The sequence below is a fragment of the Nymphalis io genome, chromosome 8 (genome assembly GCF_905147045.1).
Source record: "Nymphalis io chromosome 8, ilAglIoxx1.1, whole genome shotgun sequence".
Classification (NCBI taxonomy): domain Eukaryota; kingdom Metazoa; phylum Arthropoda; class Insecta; order Lepidoptera; family Nymphalidae; genus Nymphalis; species Nymphalis io.
This window is the reverse complement of record NC_065895.1, coordinates 10,782,478-10,791,888: the sequence shown is the minus strand read 5'-3', so window position 1 is coordinate 10,791,888 and position 9,411 is coordinate 10,782,478.

Below are 9,411 nucleotides of genomic sequence, written 5' to 3'. Positions count from 1 at the left end.
CACAAAATAAAAGTAACGTATAAACATTTTTTGATTAGGCCCGAAAAGACCTTGACGATTTTTAAAGGAACAAATAATAAGTAATAATAATTATAGTAATTAGTATTTTTCTATTACATTTCATAACTACATTAACGTGCATACAAAATATATTACATTTGATCGCCGAGTTTTATGTAAATATCTAACATTATTAGAAATGCGATATTTTTTAATAGAAATTAAATAGGTACTAATATATATAATAATATTTCTTTTAATGTTTGTGGAATAAAGTAAATATAATAATTGTTCCAAGGCTTGTTTTATGAAAAAAAGCCGAGATGGCCTAGTGGTTAGAACGCGTGAATCTTAACCGATGATCGTGGGTTCAAACCCGGGTAAGCACCACTGAATTTTCATGTGCTTAATTTGTGATTATAATTCATCTCGTGCTTGACGGTGAAGGAAAACATCGTGAGGAAACCTGCATGTGTCTAATTTCATTGAAATTATGTCACATGTGTATTCTACCAACCCGCATTAGAGCAGCGTGGTGGAATAAGCTCTAAACCTTCTCCTCAAAAAGGGAGAGGAGGCCTTAGCCCAGCAGTGGGACATTAACAGGCTGTTACTGTTACTGTACTGTTGTTTTATGAATGACTCCTGTTTATAAAATAATAAAATATTACTTTGTATTAATGAATTGCTATACTATTATTGTAGGCGAAATATGTTAGAATAATATTATCTTTACTTATACTGCTAGCTGACCCGTCCCACTTCGTTAGGCGGTAAAGATTTTTAAGTTTACTTATTTTAATCAGAATTCATAATTTTTGATAATATGACCAATAAACATGACATAACGATTTAAATTTTTATTAAAAATAACTACTCTATGTGACTTAAATATAAAAGTTAGACTTATGCTGTTGCTGACTTTTTTGTAGGCATTATTATGCTCTACAACTCTTATCTAGAACTAAATCATATATCTCTCATCGTTAAGGCAGCGTTTGTAAGAAACGTTTTAGTTCGACCGGTTTTTTCTTCGACTTACTTTGCAAATCCGACTACCACGAAAAAGCCTTTTAATTTTTCGATTTAATATTGAGCCTATGACACTTACAAATACTGTGGCTTCCTATTGGTATAATAATTTTCAAAATCGGTTCAGCAAATCCAGAGATTACCCCCTACAACCTCACAAACTATTACTAGCTCTTTATAATATTAGATAATATAAAGAGGTTAAATTTGTTTGTTTGGATGTAGGAGTAATCAAATGAATGATCCAATAAATAAATTTATGTCACTGTGTGAAAGTTACATTACCTATTCCTGAGTACTACAGGCTATAAATCATATTTATATTATGCATATTAGCCGAGCATTTTTTCTGAATCGCGGTGTTAAGATTTTCAGCGGATGATGACCCTCTCAATTTAATATTGCAATATTATCATTAGATGGCTGTCGAAATAATTAAAATTGATTGACGTCGTTCTATTGAATTAATTTGACTGTTTCAAGTTATTTGGTATTAATGAAAAAAACAATATTTGCTGATTATTAACGAGTCTCAAGGACAAACATTTTCTTTGTTTGGCATTGACTTGCGAAAATAATGTTTTTCCCATGGTTATTATATTATCCATAGGGTCTATCACGAGTTGGATCATTCGAAAAGCATATTATTTTGTTATCCAACATAAAACAACCTCAAATATAAGCGTATGCTTGTATCAAAATAACAACTTTATACTGAAGGCATATGAAAGTAAATTTATGTTGTAATTGACTTAATGACCTTAGGAGCAAAGGCGTCTCTAGCCCATATAACGCCTGTGTGCAAACATTATCCTAACGCCCTCTTTTTTTTACTTGATTACTCGTGCGCTCGATTTTTTTTACAATTTCCATTTTTTAACATTTATAAAGACATGTTAACATGGGAAGTTTTCGGCTTGATAGGGTGTTTATTAAACACCTTTTATTTACAACAGTGAACGGAAATCTGGGTGCAAATGGTGCAATTTTAAATGATGTTGGGTAACAAAAAAGTTTTCCACATCTGTCGAATTTCTTCATTCTAATTTCGACCTTATGTAAAACAAACAGAGTTCAATATCAATTTGGATACATTTGACAGATTCGGGAAGCTTGATGCTAGGCCATTGTACACGGGTAACAACATAATTAAACATTTATAAACTCTTTAAATGCCCAGCGACACGAACCCAGGTTCATTGAAAGTGCCGAGGCCAGTCGCCGGCGCCTTAACACCGCTGCGCCCGTGTTCACTGCACACCCTGCACTATAGGTAAAGACGTCTTCTTAGGTACAACATTTTTTTTTTTTTTATATTCGCCGGGAGGGCAAATGACTCTACTCCACCTGATGGTAAGTGGTAGTAGAGTCCAAAAAGTGGTATTTTGGAAATGCGACAAAGAAAGGAGTTGCCAAATTTCTTTGTTCGCGATGGAATTGATGTCACAGTTAGGCGGTGACATCGAGAACCAGCTCGCGTGGACTTAAGAAGGAAGGGGGAAGCAGGAATTAGAGAGAATAATTCCTCAGAGCACTCGCCGTGATACAGTCGATAGAAAGCGCTCAGTGCTGCTATCTCACGACGCAATTGTAAAGGTTCAAGGGTGTTTGTGACCTTTACGTCGCCAATAATGCGTACGGCACGTCGCTGCAACCGGTCCAAGGCCTCAAGTAGGTACTTAGCGGAGCCATCCCAAAGGTGCGAGCAATATTCCACCCAAGACCGTACCTGTGTTTTGTACAGCAGGCACAGTTGTTGTGGCGTGAAAAAGCGCCGCACCTTGTTCAGAACTCCGAGTTTCCGTGAAGCTGTTTTTATAACAGCCTCGATGTAATCCCTTGGACTAAGGTCGCAGCGAACGTCAATCCCCAGCATGGCGATTTTGCTTTGCATCACCAGCGGAGTACCACAGAGGGAGGGAAGAGGGGAAAATGTTGACTTTTTCGCCGTGAGAGCGCATACCTGTGTTTTCTTGGCATTAAACTCAACAAGATTATCAGAGCCCCATTTGGCGATGAGCTCTAACGTCCTATCGAGTTCAATGACAAGATTCTCCCGCCTCTCCTCAGTTTCCGCCCGCCCAGCCACTGCGCGTCCGTGGTATCCACCATGCACTGTACTATCATCTGCATAGCAATATATGTTCCCAAGGGAGAGCATATCATTGATATGCAAAAGAAAGAGTGTGGGAGATAGCACAGATCCCTGGGGGACCCCAGCATTCACTACATAGAATTGTGAAGCGCAACCATCTACTAAAAAAAAGCCAGTGTAATTACAGGCACAAGGGACATAAAATCTTAGTTCCCAAGGTTGGTGGCGCATTGGATATGTAAGCGATGGTTGACATTTCTTACAATGCCAATGTCTAAGAGCGTTGGTGACCACTTACCATCAGGTGGCCCATATGCTCGTCCGCCTTCCTATTCCTATTCTATAAAACACGAAGGCTACGCTTGTGTAGGAAGCTGGCAATCCAAGTGCATAGCTGAGCAGGCAGACCATATGCCGGTAGCTTGGAGAGAAGACTTCTGTGCCAGACCCTGTCGAAAGCCTTGGAGATATCGAGGCTGACAGCCAACGATTCTCCATGCTTGTTGCTTCACCCCAGAGGTGTGTGACGTACGCTAGAAGATCACCTGTGGACCGTTTTGGTCGAAACCCGTACTGACGATCATTAATCAGACAGTGATCTTCTAGGTAATGGATCAGTTGGTTGTTTAAAATCCGTTCCATCACCTTACAAAGTACTGAGGTGATAGCTATTGGCCGATAATTTGCCGGGTCAGACCGATCCCCTTTTTTGGGAACCGCTTGCACATTAGCTCTTCTCCAAGCCTCCGGCACACTTCCCGAAGAGAGAGAAAGTTGGAACAGGCGCGTTAACACAGGAGACAGCTCCGCTGCGCACTTCTTCAGCACTATGGCAGTGCACTACAATCATCGATGACGGAATTGTCGGCAAAGAGTTCGGCAGCCAGGAGATCAGCTTGCTCTTGCGGACTGTGAGCTAGCGATCCGTCCGGATTTCTGAGCGGTGGCAGCGAAGGTTGGCAGAAATTGTTTTGCACAGACTTGGTCAGACGCCAGAAGCTACGGGAGCCCCTAGGATGCGAAACAAGGTCATGACCAATCTGTACAATGCGCTGTGCATCCGCTCTCGTGTATGCCTTTCTACAGGACTTGGAATTTTTATTATAGTTTGCTTTCAGTGAGTCAATGTTAGATGCCCCGCTAATACAGCCGTTGATCCACTTGCGATATGCCGCCTGCTTAGATGATACAGCATCGGCACATTCACGAGTGAACCAACGGTTACGCGTACTCCTACTGACGAGATCTGAGCTAGGAATGTAGTATTCCATTCCCAGCATGATCTCGCCAGCAACAGCAGCGGCACTAGCTGTCGGGTCATTCCCACTGAAGCAACGTTCCTTCCAAGGGACCGACGCATAGTAATCGCGCATACCGTCCCAATCCGCTGACTTATAGTGCCAAACGCGACGTTTGCATACCGCTAGTGGCGGCAGCTTGGCCTGTGGCACTCTGGTAGAAATAAGGCTGTGATCCGAAGAGCCAAGAGGAGCCTGAACCACAACCTGATATTCCACCGGGTGAGAAGTCAGCAGAAGGTCCAGTAGAGAAGGTGCTTGCCCATCAATGTCTGGGATCCTGGTGGGCTGATCAACCAGTTGGGTCAAGTCATGTGTGAGAGCAAAAGCATGAGCAGTCCTTCCAGCATGGACAGTTTTGAGGGATTTCAACCAGGATTCGTGGTGAGCATTAAAATCCCCCAAAAACACCAATTCCGCGTTAGGAAATTGCTCTTGCGCAGCATCTGCCACCCGACTAAGATGGTCAAATAATCGGCTTGTCTCCAAGTCACCATTGTGGGATCTGTAGAGGCACACGTAGACTCGGCTCTGACGAACCAGGTCCACACGTACCACGTCCTCCAAGCAGCGCAGTCGGTGACAGCAAACATCCGTCCTGACGAACAAGCATACTCCGGCTTTCGCTTTGAAGGATTCTTCAAGCGTGTAGCCGGGATAATTAAGGTAGCTGGTATCGGCAGGACGGAGTATTTGTGTCTCCGTGAGAAACAACATTGCTGGCCGTGCTGTCTCGAGATGGTGGTGGACAGCGTTGAGGTTAGTGTGGAGTCCTCGGATGTTAGAGAACTCGACCTCAAACAGCGAGGGTATGGTGGGGGTGTGCACCGCTGTACGACCGTTATTTCTTTTTTGTTGCGCCATTTGGGAAAAAAGAAATGGAAAAGAGACGTGAAGCGAGCGATGTATTGCCACGATAGGGATGGGCAAAGTGTGGAGGCGTGTTTCCTTAAGTGGTTGCCAAAAGGAAAAATACACTGACCCGCCAGACGGAAGGGCCCCCGAACCCCCCCGGAAGTGGCCGCCGGGACCCCACCTACCGGTCACCAACCGGCACGACGGTCCACCCCGAGATTATGCGTGGCCTGGTGGGGCAGCCTCACGAGCTGGTTAGGCACGCTCGGGCCCCTGTACTATGCCACGGGCGGCCAGCGGAACAGCCGTTTCTTCGGGTCTCCCTGTCCGGCAGGTCAATACAGTTTCCCCCGGCATTGGTTCAACAGCCGTCTCCAATCGGACCAATACCCATCGCGGCAATACTCGCTCGGGCTCTGGCTGTACGCTGGCTGACCTCGAAACGCGGCTGCAAGCCACTTCACGAGTTTTTCACCATGCGTACGGTGGTAACAAGCCAGGCGGATGTTAGCATCCTACCACCAGATGAGCAGATGGTCGCTCAGATATCCCTTAGTCGCCTCTTACGACACCCATGGGAAAGAGAGGGGCAGTGAAATGTATTCTTTCTCCGTCACTGCACGGATAAAATAAAAATTATAGAGCTGCTAGATGTTACCTTTTTTCAATTGTCACTTGCGCCATCTTTTATGCATTTTAGGGAAAAAAAATAACCCGCTGAGTAACCCGAATTAGCGATTCCAAATATTTGTATCGAATGGAGTAGCTGTACTAGTATAGTATTATAAATGAAATGATATTAGCAATCTCGTAAAAATAAGAATGAGTTTATTTCACTAACTACTTTTTACTATCGAACGGCCAGGCAAACGCGACCAAAGCGCCATAGGTACACAGTGGAAATTCCCTGCCAACGTACGAAGCGCTTTGAGTCTACATTCATCATTCGCACTGCGAAACTATGGAATGCTTTGCCTGAGTCCGTATTTCCTGATAGGTACAATGTTGGTGTCTTCAAATCCAGAGTAAACAGGTTTCTTATAGGCAAGCGTGCTACATCTTAGACCGTGTCGATGCATCGACTTCCATCGAATTTCCACTGTGTACCTATGGCGCTTTGGTCGCGTTTGCCTGGCCGTTCGATAGTAAAAAGTAGTTAGTGAAATAATCTCATTCTTATTTTTACGAGAGCAGGCAAGTCAACGGTCAAACGCTGGCCTATTAATTGTAAAAAATAAATGTAATATTTAGTTTTTATTATCGTCAACTGCATATTAATTATTTTTTAAGAATACAATCAATCGGTTATAACAAATTTTTTTATTTAAGATTTTGAATATTAAAAATTACCTTATTTTCGCAGAATATCTTATACCTACCTATTTAAATTTCAAGTTAAGATTTATCATGCTTTGATGATCATGGCTAATTAAATTTCGAGCGTCAGACGAGTAAGCGTAAGATTTCGAGCGTTAGATGACGTCAGCGTAAATTTTATTATTTACAATTTTTATTTATGTATGACATATTACCATTTTTATTATTACCTCCTGTATAATAAGATTGTCGATTGACATAAAATTATCAAGAGACTAACCATCCAAGTCAATATAATTCTCTGACGTCATACTACATAATATAATTTTACGATTTGTTTATTTTAGTGTTAGCTTCTAGATATATTGTATCGTATAAATATTATTCGTTTATTATGTTTCGAATCAATATTTTTAGGAGTTGAATGTTTTAAGTTGTTAATACGATAATTCTACTGAATTTTAAGGTGATTGGAAAACTTAGCGAGGAAACCTGCATATTATGTTTGATGTCGATATCGGCGATGTTCATATTTGTAAACGTTACCAGCCTGAATAAAAAATGGGCTCGTTTTGCCCCTTGTCATTTCCATTATGCCCCGGTCACGGGCCCAAATGGGAATTTCGGGTTACTTCTGGTTCCTGATTACCAACTAATTAAGCAATTTCGCCTTTTAATCAAGTTTTTTTGTATAAAAATTAATAAAAAAAGTTGCTTTCTGATTTAATTATTTTTTTAATAAAGTTTAATTTTCTTTACATTTTTTGTTCTTACGTATCTCGTGTGGCCCGGTCCCCTGAATGTGTTAGATATGAGTTCAATCCACATTGCAGCAGAGTGGTGGAATAGCTTTCAAACATTTTCCTTGAAGGGAGATGAAACCTTTGCCCAGCAGTGGACTATTTGCTAGCTGATACTGTACTAATTTACACTATTAAAGTATAATTCGAAAGAAAATTAATCAATATTATAAATAATATAAATATGAAAGTAACTGTGTCTGTTGGCTCTCACGGCTAATACACTGGGTTTAAATATATAATTTATTTAATTTTTAGGCAAAGCCATGACTTCGATATTTTATTTATGTAGCCATTCTTTATCTTTATTATATAATACATAAATAATAATTAATAATAAAATAAAGGTGGTCTTGTGAACCATTATTTAATTTAGCCCGTCAAAGATCACGTTAGGTTATCGAAATACTTTGGAATATCATATATGTTAATAACTTTAATCTTGAATATAAAAATATAATAAATATTATAAAACAAAGTCACTCAATTCTTCTGTCCGTATCTCCGCACAACGGATTTTGATACTTTTTTCACTAAAAGATAAAACATTAAACGAGAATGGTATATAGTTTTTAAATATTTTGTACAATAAGGCTAAACTATTTCAGTGTTTTGTTAAAAAACTGTTTTCGTAAGCTGACTAAGCCTTAGAAGATACATAAAGACAACAACTAGAAAAGCATCAATTAATTATTATGGTGGTCAGCGATGGCGGGGAAGTAAGCGGGGGTCTTAGTCAAGTCGTTGACGTTCATCTTAAATTTGCAATATTTGGTGTGGTCTATGTGAATTTAACATTTATTGCAAATAGATAATAGGTCCTTATACTTTCTTATTTTGGGCCGACTGCTAAAATAAATTAATAATTTTGCTTTGAATGTCATTCCATTGGTTAATTTTTTTTGTCTTATATAATTACTGCCTAACTACAAACACATCTCGTTTTAATTTATTTTAAATCAAAAGCTAAAATTATTAGTTTAGGTGTATGATATATTAAATATTTTTAAGAGTATTTGAAAGTAGCACCCATGGCTTAATATTTGTTATCTAACTTTATCTACCTATATATAGATAAATTTCGTTTCGAGTTAATTTGGATCTTTAAATTATTATGTATTCACTATATTTGCTCATATTTATATGGCCTTAACACTGTATGGATGAATGTATCGATTGGCGAATGTTTATAATTCATTGGTTAAAAACTGCATGAAATAAAATCCTTTTTTTACCCTACGATGTTGGAACAGGTAGCTATTAGCTTATAAGAGTTATAGAAAAAGATATAGAATAAAAGAGATTAAAAATTAAATTTTGAAACCTCTAACACACTAAACCAGTATGCCATGTTTTTTCATTAAATTTAACTCAGTAATAGTACATATCCGAGATGGCCTAGTGGTTAGAAAGCGTGAATCTTAACCGATGATCGTGGGTTCAAACCCGGGCAAGCACCACTAAATTTTCATGTGCTTAATTTGTGTTTATAATTCATCTCGTTCTCTACGGTGAAGGAAAACATCGTAAAGAAACTTTTTTTTTTTTTTCGCTGGAAAAACGCATTTACGCGTTTCCCCCACATGAGTTGGGGGGGGGTATGTGGGGCTCGCCGGCACTGAAGGCGCCGGAATACCCACTAAAAAACCAGCGGTACCCACTCCGTCTTGTCGAAGGGGCGTCACGGGATCGCTTGCGTATCCTACCGTGATTTGTGGTGGAGCCACAATTTCTTCTTCGATCACGGAGCGAGGAGCCATTCGCGGAGGGACATGCTCAGCCGGAAGGTGGAAAAGCTCCCCAACCAGGCGCAGGAGAGGCTCCGGCGGCATCGTTTCCGTCACGGGAGCGTCGTGGGTGCTAACTTTTCCTCGCACACCTCGGTACAGGCGCCCCCATGGATCCCTATAGGTCAGCCAACATCTCCTCCCTCGCTCGTTCCTTGGCCCGACAAATTACCTGTTGCAACTCCTTTTTCAGTTGGCGGTAAACGGCCAGCAACTGTCCCTCTAAT